The sequence below is a fragment of the Papaver somniferum genome, chromosome 10 (assembly GCF_003573695.1).
Source record: "Papaver somniferum cultivar HN1 chromosome 10, ASM357369v1, whole genome shotgun sequence".
Classification (NCBI taxonomy): domain Eukaryota; kingdom Viridiplantae; phylum Streptophyta; class Magnoliopsida; order Ranunculales; family Papaveraceae; genus Papaver; species Papaver somniferum.
The window spans coordinates 81,923,322-81,939,918 of NC_039367.1; the positions used below are offsets into that span (position 1 = coordinate 81,923,322).

A 16,597-nucleotide genomic window follows, 5' to 3' on the forward strand; every position below is an offset into this window, starting at 1 on the left:
TTAAATTATGATTGATCTTATTAAATAATCTGAAATAATTACCAACCAAATCACCAATGGTTTCAATCTTCCTGAAATTTAACTCTCAGTGATTAATCACCATCAACTAATTGAAACTGAATTTTTATGATGATTAAGATCGATAAGTAACCATTATAGAAGTCCCATCACTATCTACAAAAATCCCCAGCCAAAAGTCTCATCACTATCCACAAATACAAACCAAACAAAAGTGCCTAATCTTCAAATTAAATAGAGATCTTTAGCGGTGAAAGGGTAGATATAGAAAGTGAGGAGATCACTCAGTGAAGAACAAAAATAAGCGGATAAACATGAGACTCTAAGAAATTTTCTTTGCTTCTTCAGTTTGACACTTGGTAAACGAGTGGTGAGAAAGTGCAACGTGGACCGAGATTTTATTCTTTTTTCTTTTCCCTAGCATTAGTGGTATTTGGTGATTTGAAACCTGAAAGAGTCTGAAATGTCACTGAAACATGGTTATATGTATAAATTTTTAAACCGATATCGCACCGAAATTTGGAACTGAAATCTCCGCGATACAAGACTGTACCAGTGTACCGGTCTCTGACCGAGACAAACCGAAATCCGATATTAACTACATTGAACACGAGTCAACCGAACCTAAAGCCTATAAATCAATATTTTCGAAGTGTTTAAGGGTGTATAGGTCATTGCATACCCATTAGACACCCCTTATCAATACACCCTGGTTAGGAAAATGACTTTGTATGCCTATAAAGTTTTTGGTATGCCCAATATTATGGTTCATGTTAAAGGCGGATGTATGCAATTGGGCTTTGACACAGGTTTTGTAAGGACACTGAAGTTCGGATTGAACTTGGGATTAAAGTGGAAACAGATAGTTGGGAGAATAGTTGGGCGATTAAAGTGTTATTAGGAGAAAAATTCAAGTGAAATAAATAGATAACCTGGAGAAAGAAAGAAGCAAATGTAGACTATTAACTAGGGTCAATGAGCTAGTAAAACAAAGAGGAAGTACTAGTTCTATAAGTAAAAACACAACCCTGTAGAATCAGACAGAACTAACAGTTAAGAGAAAACCGGGTGCCTAAGTCGGATAATGAACTGAGGTTGAACTGAACGGGGTTGAAAAAGCAGTGAAAAACAGAACCAGAAAAAGAACTCAAGTAGGGTACACTATATCAAATAACTGACTAAACACACTGAAACTTCAGAAGCTATTACATACAAAATAAGCAACAAGAACTGGGTTGATCCAAAAAAACTATGTAAGCAGAGTAGCTTCAAAGCGACACTAACCTAGGCAAACTCTAAAAGACACTATCACTACAAAAGCACTCTAAATAGCAGAGAGGATAATACACACCAAAATCATGAAACAAACTGAACACACAAACTAAGCGAAGAAATACAGAAATTGTTAGATAAACCTATTTAGAGACTCACTAGTAAAAAAGTAGCTGTAAAAAGGAGACCGTAGACAAAAAAATGTGGATTATCCACCGTCCCCAATATGTAGCTTGATAAGGAATCAGGGTTGAGCTCAGATATGCGATGATGGGCCATTATTGGTAGTTGTTGCTACTGTTGTTGTTGTTGTTGTTGCTGCTGTTGTTGTTGGGTTTGAAGTTGCCTGCCTTACTAGTGGAAGGATGTCCCCTTGTTGCATATTTGAATCTTTTGCTAGGATTATACTGAGATCTCCATTACTCTAATTCATCACTTGAAATTCTCATTGAGTCGTGTGCTTCAGATGAGGAGCCAATACCAGAGATATGTAGAAAGTTCTGTTGTTCGGGGTTCATTCTTTTATGACCAGGCCTGAAATCTTGTGAGGGGAGCTTGAGTCTGCATCTGAAACCAACTCAAAATCTGGATCTATATCAGAGGTAATGAAGTTAGTAGGGCTTCTGGGACTAAGATGACACAATGGAGATGCCTCTTCTTCAACTTGTACAGAGCCTTGTGAAGCTATATGTTATGCCTCCAATGCATTGGAGCTGAGGCTATTTGCTGTTAAACTCATCAGATTGAGTTCTATCAGAATCCAAGAACATATACGAATTAAAACCACTTTGATTGTATCTTTCAAAGGCTTGATCTCCTTCAGAAAAAGAGAAATCCGACTGTTCCTGATCCGAGGAGATAGGCGAAGGTCTTGGAGTAGGGGGTAGAATTCTAAGATCCAATCGCTCCAGTCAGAGTCTAGTTCATCTCAGTCTACATTGTACCTCTCTTCTTCGGTGTATTTATCATCAGGTTCAGACATATACTCCAAAGGAGCTGGTTGGAGAGGGTGAGGTATATGCATGCCATGGTGTGTCATAATAAAAAGTTCAATGCATCCTCAGCTAAGTTGCCTAATCTTTTACAAAAAACTGCAAAGGAGCCTAGGAAAATCCAAGAACTGAAAAGCAATCAAGTTAACATCATTGAATTAATTTGGTGCTGAAGTACCAAAGATAAGGTGTTGAGATAACTTGATTCTTAACCTAATTTACATGTTGCTGAAACCATTACTAGATTGAAAGGGTGCAAAACAATAAATAAGTTCACTTAGTTCTGAAGTGATTTGCTTGACATTGAGAAACCGAGCTTGGAATTGTGTTAAATTATGCAATACAATTTCAAAAACTTCAAAGTTCATAGAGAAAGTTATAGGGTTTAGGTAAGGTTCCCATTGTTGAATCATGAAAATATCTCCAAAAATAACTCTAGTCCCCTGCCTGAAGACTCTAAACATTTCCTGACGAGATTCAAATTTGATTAGAAAGTAAAATTTACTAAACTTGCTTACAGAAAAACCACCTTCAATACACCATCTGTAGCTTAAAGCATTTCTGACTACAAAAGAGTTATTGTTCAACCTGGTTAAGAACCACCAACAAGCTTATGCTTCCATTGCCTAACAGGATAACTATAAGAATTAAACTGATTTTGATGGCTTGAGAAAGCTCTATTATTCTTGCCAGAGCCTAGACGTGGCAACAAAACATCAAGCTAACATAAACAAAACAAAACCAACGAAAAACTTACAAACTTACTCAATGAAATGAGAATATCAACTAGAGAAACTTTAAAGGCAGGGGATAAAGCATTATGAGAGTATGGTGGATACATACTGAGAATGAGTTATATATTTATAGAGCAGATCAATAACTAAGTCAAGGTTAATGATTACCAAAAAAAGTTTTGGAAAACTTCTTGAATAACAATTGCAGGAAACAAGGATTTAAACAGGATTGAAAAGCAGATGGTTTCAGCAGCAGTCAGTGTTTAATTAGGTTAAAAACTAGATGTAAGCATACAATTGTGACACCTCTTGATTTTGAATCTCAAGGATGAAATACAAAAGTTTCTGGGATTTCCTAAGTGGGTTGATGATATCAGAGAGAAAGATGAATAGTGGTACATTTGAGTTTGTGATTTAATTTCTTCTGCAACCGGCGGCTTGACTGGTTGAAAGCATGATGAGAATCGAAAATCCAAGTAGCTGAAACAGGTAAATCTCGATCTATTGAGAGGCAATACAGATGCAAAGGAGAAAAAATTCCCTTGAAGCAATTGATTCAGCAGACTAACTTTTGGAAATTGAGCAACAACCTTTGAGTCGATATGAAATCCATTGAGACAAGCAACCTTTTTGAATCACCATCAGTAAAAGAAATTGACCATCAATCACATCAGATCTGAGCTCGGTAAATCCTTGGGGACTACAACTTTTCTGGGGCCGGTGAGATTAGGGCTTAGCCAATTAGGGAAGAAGAAAACACAGCTGAACTTTTTGATTGGGTTTTAGGGTTTGCAGGAAAAAACTCCTTCCATTATTTAGTGCATAACGAAATATTTTCTTCAGTTTCGTTTTTGTGGTTATGCTAATCAAACTATCATGCGTCCTCGGTTATGTACCCAAATGTCAGTGTTGTGGGATAGAAGAATGGGTGAAGTTCTAGAAAGAAAAGACCCACTAGAGCTCAAATGACCAAGACCTGTTTCCTTCAGTTTAACTCTGATGTGGTATTTATGGTAAAACAGGAACCAAATCATTTATCTTGTTTCCTTCAGTTTAACTCTGACCAAAACGCAGGCCTAAGCCTTAAAATAGTGGAACTTGTTGATGGCTGATTTAAAATGAACTGTAACGGTGATTGAGAAGTATGAACATGGAGTAATATGATTTGCCACAGGTGATAGGTCTAGAGCTTGGATTATTTTTGGTGCTTGCTTGTGTTAGGGTTCTAAACCAAAACGAACACGAAATAAGATAGAACCCTAAGACAAAAACCCTTTTCTACGGGGATTAGAGCAACTGCAGTGGTGCGATCAAAACCAAAGATCAAAGATCAAAGAAAAGACCAAAATTTGGGTTTAGTCCGTGTTGTGACGCAACGGTACATGATTAAAATTTCGTCAGGCGGACTTTAAAAGTCCGCCCCATTTTTTTTTTTGTAAAGTTTCATCAGGCGGACTTTAAAAGTCCGCCCCATTTTTTTTAAATTTCATCAGGCGGACTTTAAAAGTCCGCACCATTAAAATTCCATCAGGCGGACTTTAAAAGTCCGCCCCATTCTTTGTAAATTTTAACAGGCGGACTTTAAAAGTCCGCCTCATTCTTTTTTTTTTTTATTTAATTAAAATTTCATCGGGCATAATTTAAATCTCCGCCCGTTAACAAGCGTACTTTAAATTTACGCCCAGCAACAAGCGTACTTTAAATTTACGCCCGACTATATTAGAATTTGGGATTTGGTCGCGACCATATTTGGTCTGGAATTTGATCTTTGGTTGGGATTTGATCTTTACTCCGTCCCACTGTGTTACGATCTCATCCCAAATTTTTGGTTATACTCGCCCACTGTGGATGCTCTTAGCCACCTCTGCTATGTAAACAATAAAAGAACTGAGTTTGTATATTGATTGAGTGCCTGATTACAACTCAAGAAATATGTATTTAAATCTAACTAGAACTTGTTCTTCAAGTAATAAGAAGTCGTCTAAATAAAGAAGTTAACTAAGCTAAATAGAGTTTGAATAAATAAGGAAAGCTAGTCTATTGAGGTGTTTGCACCGAAACATCCCGCCCTGCTCGAAAAAATTGTTTGTCCTCAAGCATGAAAATCTGAAAAACGAAGTAGTAACTCATCAATATCTTCCCAAGTAGCTTCCTCTGTTGGATGATCCTTCCATTTGATCAGCCACTTAGTGCCTGCATGAGTTCCCTTTTTGAACATTTTACGTTCCAAAATTGTATCTGGTTCCCATTTATCATAATCAATGGTAATTGGCAAAGTTGTATCAACCAGAATTGAAGAACCAAGTTTCAACTTCAGCTGTGAAACATGAAACACCGGATGCATACGACTTGTATTAGGTAAGTCCAACCTATAAGAAACAAATCCAATCTTCTACAAAACACAAAAAGGTCCATAAATTTAGGCGAGAGTTTAGAATAATCTTGAGTGGCTACTATGCTTTGTCTGTATGGTTATAAACGAAAAAAACAACAACAAGTCATTTACTTCAAAATGACGTTCAGTACGATTTGAATCAGCATAATTCTTCATTCGTACTTGAGCAGCTTGCAAATGTGATTTCAAAAGTCTGAGAGTATGATCTCTTGCTTTTAATTAAATTAGCATCAACAACATTCACAGATGTAGACCCTGGTAAATAAGATGATATTGTTGGTGGTGGTTGACTCTAAACTGCTTGATATGGAGACATCTGAATTGCAGAATGAAAACTTGTGTTATACCACCATTCAGCCCATGGTAACCATTTTGACCACTCACTAGGTTTAGTTCCAGTAAAACATCCTAAGTAGCATTCATTCGATTAGTAACCACGGTTTTCCAATCAGATTGATGGTGATAGCTGAACTACGACATAATTTAGTACTCTGCAAACCAAAATAAGCTTCCCAAAAATTGTTCATAAATATTGGGTCACGATCACTGACAATACTTCTTGACATGCCATGAAGACGTACAACTTCACGTACAAATAACTCAGCAACAGAGCTAGCTGAATATGGATGTTTAAGTGTTATAAAATGTGCATATTTGGATAATCTATCCACTACCACAAAAACAGAAGTCTTGCGGTGTGAAGGTGGAAATCGATCATCCATTGATATGTCCAACCATATATCAGCAGGTACAAGAAGAGGATTCAATAATCCAGGTGGAAGTATTGCCTCGGACTTATTATGTTGGCAAACATCACAGTGAGAAATAAAAGTTTTGACTGAAGTTTTCATACCTTTCCAATAGAAGCTTTGTTGTAAAAGTTTGTAGGTGCGAAGATAACCACCACCTATAGGATTTGAATGAAACTCTTCAAGTAGTTTAGTGCACCAAGAATAAGATGAAGGTACCACTATACTACCCTTATAACGTAACACACCATCCGTATAAGAAAAGTGCAGCTTACAGTTGGGAGTTTCACTTAACTGCTGAATTATATCACTAAATTTGGTGTCATTGTGACATTCTTGAATAATGTCTTGAATACCAAAAAAAAAAAACAAATTGGCGTCGAAAGAAGAAAAATAGAGCCTGAAGTACGTGACAAAGCATCGGCTGCAATATTTTCCTTGCCCTTACGGAAAATGATCTCATAATCATATCCTAACAGTTTAGATAACCATTTTTGCTGTTCCATGGAGAATAATTTTTGATCCAGAAAATTCTTGAGACTAAGATGGTCTGTATATATCTTGAAATGTCTCCCCAGCAAATATGGTCGCCGTTTTTGAACTGAAGCAACAATAGCAAGCATCTCTTTATCATAAATAGAGAGATTTAAATTCTTTCCAGATAAAGGCTTACTAAAATATGCAATTGGCCTATTGGATTGCATAAGAACAACAACCAATCCATTGCCAGAAGCATCGCACTCTAACATAAATTCGTTTGAGAAATCTGGAAGGATTAAGACTGGAGTAGTTGTGAGAGCTCGTTGAAATAATTTGAAAACAGTAGTGGCTTTGTCACTCCAAACAAAAGCATCCTTCTTAAGTAGTTGAGTTAATGGGGGACTAATCTTCCCAAAAATATTTCACAAACTTACGGTAATATCCGGTTAACCCAAAAAAAAACCTCTTAGTTCTTTAATTGTAGTAGGAATTGGCCAAGATAATATGCATTCGATCTTTTCATTATCAACTGAAACCCCTTAAGAAGTAACTGGATGCCCAATATATCTAACAGATTTTTGTGCAAAAGTACACTTTGATTCTTTGACAAAGAGCTTATGAGCACGTAAAAGTTCAAACACAATAGATAAGTGTTTGATATGATCATCAAGACTTTTACTGTAGATTAAAATATCATTACAGAAAAGAAACACGAACCTGCGCAAATAAGGTCGAAAAATATGATTCATGAAGCTTTGAAAAGTAGTTGGGGAATTTGACAACCCAAAAGGCATAACAAGAAACTCATAGTGACCATCATGAGTGCGAAATGTTGTCTTTGGAATGTCTGGTTTATGCACTCTCAGTTGATGATACCCAGAACGAAAATCCAGCTTGGAGAATATCATTGCATCATGTAATTCATCCAGTAATTCACCCACCACAGGAATGGGAATCTATCTTTGATGGTTAACTTATTTAAAACCCGATAATCCACATACATCCGCCATGAACCATCTTTTTTACGTATCATTAAGATAGGAGAAGAATATGGACTAGAGCTAAGACGAATAAAATCAGCTTGTTGTAGCTCAGAGATAATTTTCTCTATCTCATCTTTCTTAAAATGTGGATAACGATAAGGTTGTACATTAACAGGAGCAGAACCTGGTAGCAAAGGAATACAGTGATCATGCAAGCATTCGGGAGCAAGAATAGTTGGGATCTTGAAAACATCAAAAAATTTGGAAAGCAACTGTTGAATCTCAGGTGTTATCTCAGAAGTAGCCTTAATTACAGTGTTTAATGTTGATAATTAAAGAAAAATACATAATTCACTCTGCATAATAAACGCTGCATTTGAGTTGTATCCATAATCATTATAGATGATGAGTTGTCGCCAAATAAAAGGACATCATCATCATTAATTCTGAACTGCATAGTCAACTTACCTAAATCCCATATAATGGGTCCCAAAGTACGGAGTGATTGAACACCCAAAACTGTATCACATCCACTGATGTCTAAAAGATGAAAATTAACTGTGAAGATATAATTTTGCAGCTTAATTGGTACATCGAAACAAGAACTTCGAGGGTGTAATTTACCTCCATCACCCACTGTTACAGTGAGAAAATAACTCCTGGATTCAATTGAATAACCACATTGTTTGACAAGATTGGGGTGAATAAAATTATGAGTAACACCTGAATCAACTAGAATTGTAAAAGGTCTAGCTTTTGTGTGGCCTGAGATGCACGTTGTATTGGGAAAAGTAGAACCCATAATGAATTCAAAGAAACTTGAAGTTCTTGTTCATACTGATCAATAGTACTATCATAAGTCTCAGGTGTGATATCTTCATCAAAAAACTGATTATCACTGTCAGTACTGTTTGGAGCAACATCCAAAATTAATAATCTAGGTTTTACACATAGATGGACCGGCTTATAATAGTCATCACTGTTGAAACAAAGACCTTTATATCTTCTATGATTTTGTTCTTCTCATGATAATCTCTTAACTCCATGGGGTAATGTACTCTTCCTAGGCTTTGAGTTCGTATTTGTCGATGTCCGGAATTGATTTGGACGAGAAGAATGTTTCGAAAGAGAAGAAGCTTCCATAATAGTATCCTCTTGCTGTATCGCTTTCTCTAAATCCTCGGATAATGTTTTTGGTTCAAAAAAACTCACACCAGTACCAATATCAAGTCGTAAAGCAGCAATAAATAAATCAACCAGGTACTAGTAGGAAGATCATGCACAAAATTAAGTAATCTCTCAAACTAAGAAATTAGTTCTCGAACCATACTTGTTTGAGACAACTTTGTCAAAGCAATGCGAGATTTATAAACTTATGATCTGCAAATCGGTTGCGAAGCAAAGAACAAAATTCTTCCCAAGTTGGCGTAGTAAAAGACTTCCTAATCCATCAATACCAAGAATTGGCATAACCTTTAAGCTGAGCAGCGGCTACGAGTATTTTAAAAAATTTAGTGACCCCATGCAAACTAAAATATTGATCAGCTTGAAAATTCCATCCATCAGGATCAACTCCAAAATTTGGAAACTTCAAATTAATGGTACCTGCGTAACAGTTTCAGTGCCAACATTACCAGGAACATTGCCATGAATAGTGTGTTGATGTTGAAGAGGAAAACTAGTATGTCGTTGCTTTTCTTGCCGGAATGTATCAATAATAGCTTCTCATAAATCTTTTGTCAAAGCAACCATGTCTTCTTGACGATCCTCTTTACGATTAGTATTCCTTGTTGAATCTGAGCTTTCTCCATATCTTCTAGACGTTGTTTGGATAAAGCTTCTACAAAATCATGTATCTCATCCTTGAGACCCTTAACTTCTGCAGTTAACTCAGCAATCGTCATGATATAACAAACCTTGCTCTGAACCAGGTGTTAGGGTTCTAAACCAAAATACAATGACATAACACGAAATAAGATAGAACCCTAAGATAAATATCTTTTTTTATGGAGATTAGCCACCTCTGCTATGTAAACAATAAAGGAACTGAGTCTGTATATTGATTGAATGCCTGATTACAACTCAAGAAATATGTATTTAAAGCTAACTAGAACTTGTTCTTCAAGCAATAAGAAGTTGTCTAAATAAAGAAGTTAACTAAGCTAAATAGAGTTTGAATAAATAAGGAAAGCTTGTCTATTTAGGTGTTGGCACCGCAACAACTTTAGTCTGGCATTTTCAGCTGAGGAATAAAGTTCGGAGTTCGGACACTCTGGGGTGCATGAAGACTTGATATATTATTATTTTTCTAAAAGAACAGGTATATGCTTGGGCACTCTGGAGAACCTCTAATAACAGTTGAATTCGAGCATTGTCTATTTTCTAGTTGAGTCTCAAAATTTTGACTTGACATGAAGAATCAATACCACTCAGGTTCATCAAATTCTTTACTTCTTGGTAACTTGCATTTGTTTAGCAGAAAAGAGGTACTTCATAATTTATTTTAGTGGGATCGTATTGTTAGTACATGGAAATATCAAGTCTTGTACTACTATTAAAATTGTCTGAATATGATTGTTCTGTTAACACAACATCCAGTACGTATGCAATATGACCCAATATTATACACGGTAACTTGTCGGCTAAGAAGTTTATTCTCTTGTGTATTAAGAAATCAAAACCAATCAGGAAATACTTTACCTTGAAGTTCAAGAAACTCTTGTATATATATATTGTATCTCTGTATGCTTAAGTTCTGTTAAATCTATTCAATCTCTTTTATCTCTTCTCCCAGTTAACCTAAACTTTAGTAAATCTATCTTGGTATAAACTTAGCATTTTTCGATCCTCAACAATATCAACCGAGTCCTCAACTTTTTCATCTACAATCTCTTCTTTAATGTCTTCTACTGCTTCTTCTTCATCTACAATCTCTTCTTTAATGTCTTTTACTGCTTCTTCTTTACAATCCTCAACTATGTCATCTGTTCAATTTTCGCAACCTCATCACATAATCACTTTCAAACTGGATGAAACTAATTACTCGTTATGGCGTGCTCAGTTTTTACCCTATCTTCAAGGTTATGAATTAGATGGTCATGTCACCGATGCAACCCCTTGTCATGCGCCAGCTCTTGCTGATCAATCCCCTAATCCTGCTTTTATTTCATGGAGAAAACAAGACAAAATTCTAGTTAGTTGGTTGTTTTCATCTCTTACTCCATCTATTCTTCGCCATGTCCATTGTCTCACTACATCTCAAGAAATCTGTACCTCTCTTGAAGCTCAATATGCTTCCAAGTCTGATGCTCAAATCCATAATCTTCATTGTGAATTACGTACCTTAAATAAAGGATCTCAAACTATGCGAGCATATATTGATCGTGCTCGATATATAGTCGATAGTCTTGCCGCTGCCAATATAACAGTCACCGATAAAGAGTTTCGTCACTGTCTTCTTGCTGGTTTAGACAGTTCCTATGATGCAATTGTTACATCTCTTACTACCACTATGAGTTCTCTCACCATATAGGATTTTCTTACGTATCTCCTTACGTTTGAGTTACGTATTGAACAACATGCCAAGTCGTTAAACTCTCAGTCGTTGATATTGTGGCTGCACCGTTCTGTTCACCTGCATCCATCTCGTCTCGCTTCCTGGCAGAAACTGGCTCTTCTCCTGCACCGTATGCTTCTTCTCAATTTTGCACTATGTCCAACAGATCACAATCTCAGCGTGGTACTGGTCGTCCAGAAACCCCGTGTCAATTATGTGGTCGTAAGAATCATGAATCTTCAGACTGTTGGAATCGTTTTGATAGGAGTTTTCGTCCACCTCAGCATCAACCACCTTCATATGCACTTTGTGCATATGCTGCTCAGGGACCTGGTTTGCTTTCCTCCCCTCCGTGGACTCCTAATAGTGGTTCCACATATCATATTACTAATGATCTTTCTCGACTTCAATTTTCAACTGAGTACACCGGTCCTGATCAAATTCATATGGTAATGGTTCTTCTATTCCAATTTCTAATGTTGGCTCATCTATTTTAGGAACTCCCAACCGTAAGTTACAACTTTGTAATGTTCTTTTTTCTCAACAAATCTCTCACAATCTCTTGTCTGTTTCTCGTCTTACCACTGATAATAATGTTTTGTTTGAATTTCATCCAAATTTTTGTCTTGTGAAGGATCGATGTATCGGGAAGGTTCTTCTTCGCGTCAGTAGGAAGGGTGATCTTTATCAACTTCATGACTCATATAAATCTCCTAGAGTTTGCATATGAGAACGTGTTAGTTTACAAGACTGGCACTCTAGATTGGGACATCCAATGATGCATACAGTTCGTAAAGTTGTCTCTCAATTTTCTCTTCCGGTTTCAAGCCAGAATGTTAGTTTTTGTTCATCTTATCATGAACATATGAGTCATAAGTTACCTTTCAATTCTAGTAAAACTACTTATTCAAACCCATTAGATTTAATTGTCTCAGATGTGTGGGGACCTTCTCATATTTTATCTAATGAAGGATACAAATATTATATCATATTTATGGATGCGTTTAGTCGTTTTACTTGGATGTTTCCGATGTCTCAGAAATCTGATGTCTTTTCTATATTCTTTTTGTTTTAAAATCATGTCCAAAATCTTTTTAATCGAAAGATCAAAATATTTCAATCTGATAATGCTGCTGAGTATCGCAAACTTACTCCGCATTTTCAAAACCTTGGCATTTTTCATCGATTTTCATGCCCACATACTTCTGAACAAAATGGTTTGGTAGAACGTCGTCATCGTCATATTTGTGAAACTGGTATTACGATTCTAAATATGGCATATGTACCATCTTCATATTAGTATGATTCCTTTTACACTACTTGTTATTTAATGAATTTTGTTCCTTCGACTTCTATTAATAATTCTTCTCCATATGAAGATCTTTTTGGTCTCCCACCAGACTACACTTCTCTTCGTGTGTCTAGTTGGCTATGTTATCCTCACCTACGTCCGTATAGGATTCACAAAATGGAGCCTCTTTATTCTCCTTGTGTTTTTATAGGATACATTCCATCCCACAAAGGTTACAAATTTCTTCATATTCCTACGGGTCGCATATATGTAAGTCGTCATGTTGTTCTTGATGATACTACTTTTCTCTTTGCGTCCGCATCATCACCTTCTCAGGCATCGACTCGTTCTCAGGTATTTCTACTTTATCTATCTCCTTACCTCCGGTGTTTTCTACCCATTCTACTATCCATTCAGTGCTTCCAGATCGCCCGATTCAGGATGATTCCCTTAACACCGAACAATCCACACATGTTCAGTCAGTTCCATCGTCTTTGGCCCCGTCATATGTTACCAGGTCTATAATTTCAGCACCATTTGTCATCGACCAGTCCTCACATGTGCAGCCGATATCATCGTCTTTGGCCCCTCCGACTGATGTTTCGCTAAATGACAGTGTTATTGTTCCTTTGGAAATCACAGACGTTGTTTTTCCAGCACCTACTCTTGATTATCCTTCAACTTCAAAAACAACATCTGATACAACTACTCCGTCTCATTCTGAAGTGCATGTCTCTACTGCACCACCTATATTAGGATCTCATCCCATGGTGACTCGAGCTAAGGATGGGATCTTTAATCCAAATCGTTTATATGCTTCCAACTATGCATTAGTTACTGACTCTCTTTTTGAGACCACTTGTTATTCACAGTCTCAAAATAATCCAAAGTGGCGTGAGGCTTCCGATGACGAAATTAATGCATTACTTTGTAATGGTACTTGGTCGCTCGTACCATATGATCCTTCTATGAACGTTATTGGATGCAAATGGGTATTTCGTATCAAACGAAAAGCTGATGGTACAATTGAATGCTACAAAGCTTGCTTGGTTGCTAAAGGCTATAATCAACAAGAGGGAGTAGATTATTCTGAAACGTTTAGTCCGGTTGTTAAACCGTGTACTATACGTCTTATTCTTACATTAGCCTTATCTTCAAATTGGCTATATTCATCAACTTGATGTGCATAATGCATTTTTACGCGTCCAACTTAATGAAAAAGTATACATGAAACAACCTCCAGGTTATGTGGACTCTCATTTTCCTACACATGTTTGCAAATTATATCGTTCTCTGTACAGACTTAAATAAGCTCCTCGTGCGTGGTACCACATGCTACTTTCTTGTTACAGATTGGGTTTATTACTTCAAAGTGTGACTCGTCTCTATTTATTCACAATGGTACTTATGGTACTATTTATTTGTTAGTCTACGTGGATGACATCATAGTTACCGATTCCATCTCCACGGGCATCACTTCTATTCTCACTCGTCTACAACAAGAATTTGCAACTAAAGATCTTGGTTCCTTCTCTTATTTCTTGGCATTGAGGCGACTCGTACTTCTTCGGGATTTTTTTTCTCAACAACGTTATGCTCATGATCTTCTTATTCGAGCAAAAATGGATGGAGTCAAACCAATTCAAACCCCACTTAGTACTTCTGGTGATATTCCTTCCGATCGTAGCACTCTATTATCTGATGCTACTGAATATCGTAGTATCGTTGGAGCTTTGCAGTATTTGACATTTACACTTCCGGATTTTGCATATGCTGTCAATAAGGTATGCAGTTTATGCATGCTCCTACTGCACTGGGTTTAGTTAAGTGAATACTATGTTATCTCAAGAATACACCTACCTTTAGTATACTTCTTCGTCCATCACCTTCTATACATTTATCCTTCAGTGCATATATTGATTCTGATTAGGCTGGTTCTCTTGATGATCGTCGTTCTACAATACGGTGCCTCGTTCTAGTACTGAAGCTGAATATCGGGGACTTGCAATTGCCACTGCTGAAATTATGTGGATTCAGTCACTCCTCTCGGAGCTTCGTGTATTGGTGTGATGATTAGAAGCACACAAAACACTTGCAAGTATACAAGGTCAAGATTTATAATATAGTGATGAGTGGGGGTTTGTCCACAGGGAGAGGAGCATACAAGAAGTCTTCCTAGCTAAAGTGTGTAGTGATGATGCAAGGCAAAGCAAGGTAAATGGCATGAACCAAGGATGCAAGGTAAAGCAGCAAAGAAACAGCTAAGAAAATAGCAATGTAAATCAGCAAAGAACCAAGGCTTGGAAGCCAAGGGCAAGGTGAGGATTGTGCACTGATTTCAGTGCACAGAAGGCTTCAAAGTGCAAGAAAAAGAAAGCAAGAAAATAAACTGAATTGAAAGCACACAGAACTGAAAATGCAAGTTACTGAGAAGGGATTGGTGGTTAAGCCAAGGCTTAGGATCCACCTTGTGTCCTAATCAAATGACATGTTTCTAGGTTGTGTTTGTTCCTATGCATACATCTAGAAATGGAAGAATACCAATTTTCTCACTAGTCTGCCCCTAGCATTGGCTGTCTTTTGACAGTATAGCCAATCACAGGCTCTATGAGCATTGGTATCTCTCATTTGCTCAATCAAAACATACAAGGAAGTAACTATCCTAGCTTCTAGTCACTTGACAGTGCACAAGGCTTCACTGAGCCTTGGCCTGATGCTGATTAGCTCATGCTAACCATGATGTAGCAACATACATACATTAACACAGATGATTCATACACAACTAGCAACATTCAGATAACTAAAATATATGCAATTTCAACTGTTAACTGATAAGCACTGAAATTGAAATTCATAAAATTTGTAGCAAATTCTCTACTGGCTAGTCCAGAGAGATACACAGTGTCTTTCACACACTCACATACACAATTTATACCCAATTACACATTTAGGTTTTCCCCCAATTTTCCCCCAAAATCAGTAGAACTAGGGTTTGGTGAAATTGATTTACCTACTGTTGATGAGATACTCGCTCCATCTCGTCGACCCATCTTCTCCTGCTTCTTCTCGTTCCTCTCATGCTCCAATTTGCTTTAATCATCACTTATATCCCCAATTTCTCACCTAGGGTTTCAGTGAGCAGAGAGATGAGAAATTGAGAATTAGTGATGCTAAAGAGATGGTACGTGATGGTGATGATGGGTTAGGTAGTAGAGTTGGGGAGAAAATAGTGGAGTGATTTGGGGTGAGGTGGTGTGATGGAGACGGACATGGTGGTGGTACGGAGTATGGTGGTTCTGCAGAGGGGGGTGATGGAGGAGATGGTTCGATGGAGAAAGGGAAGGGTGCGTTTGTTTGAGGTGTAGGTTCGGCGCTAGGGTGTGAGGCGAGTGTATCGAGTTTGATGATCTGCGACGCTGAGCCGTGGGATAGGGAGATGAAAGATCAATCGGACGGTGAGATGAAGTGAAGCTTGTAGCGACCGCTGGATTATATAATACAACAAAATCAACGACGCCAGATGGAGTTAGGTGTTGTAGTGTTAGGCGGAGATATCAAACTTCGATGCACAGCAAGGGAGCGACCGTGGATTCAACTACCATCTAATCTGAAGGCTTGGAATTTCAGCGCTGTGGTGCTTGGCAGAGACTTCAGATTTTGATGCTCTATGAAGGAGCGACCATCGGATGCTTCTGAGAACTGATCTGATGGCTGAGAAGGAGGCGCTTTTGTGTGTAGAAAATGAGGTTGTGCGCACCATTCTTCGCGGCTTCCTTGCGTAATTTCTCCCGGCTTTTCACTACTTTTCTGCTCTTTTCGCTCCGCGACTCATCCGAACTTTATTTATTACCTAAAAATGCAAAATTAATTAAAAAAATATTTATTCTTGAAAACAATGAAAATACAGAATATGGGATAAAATGTAGAATTAATGCATAAAAGATGAGTTAAATGCCAACAAAAAGGGATAAATATATACAATATTTGGCACTCATCAAATACCCCCAAACCTGAATTTTACTTGTCCTCAAGTAAAACAAAACTAAGGAAATCCTAACTATACCACTGTCGCTGGTCTCTCGAATGCATTTAGCGTATGCACTAAGCCTTTTAAACCACTAAGTGTC

General features: G+C 37.3%; 1 long non-coding RNA gene across 1 annotated transcript; it reads right to left on the reverse strand.

Moving 5' to 3' along the window:
- Nucleotides 1-1,175: 1,175 nt before the first annotated feature.
- On the reverse strand, nucleotides 1,176-4,114 carry LOC113319239. Its single transcript, XR_003345256.1, has 2 exons — nucleotides 3,607-4,114; nucleotides 1,176-3,496 (listed from the first exon to the last, which is right to left on the reverse strand). It is a non-coding gene; the product is annotated as an uncharacterized LOC113319239 (long non-coding RNA).
- Nucleotides 4,115-16,597: the final 12,483 nt, after the last annotated feature.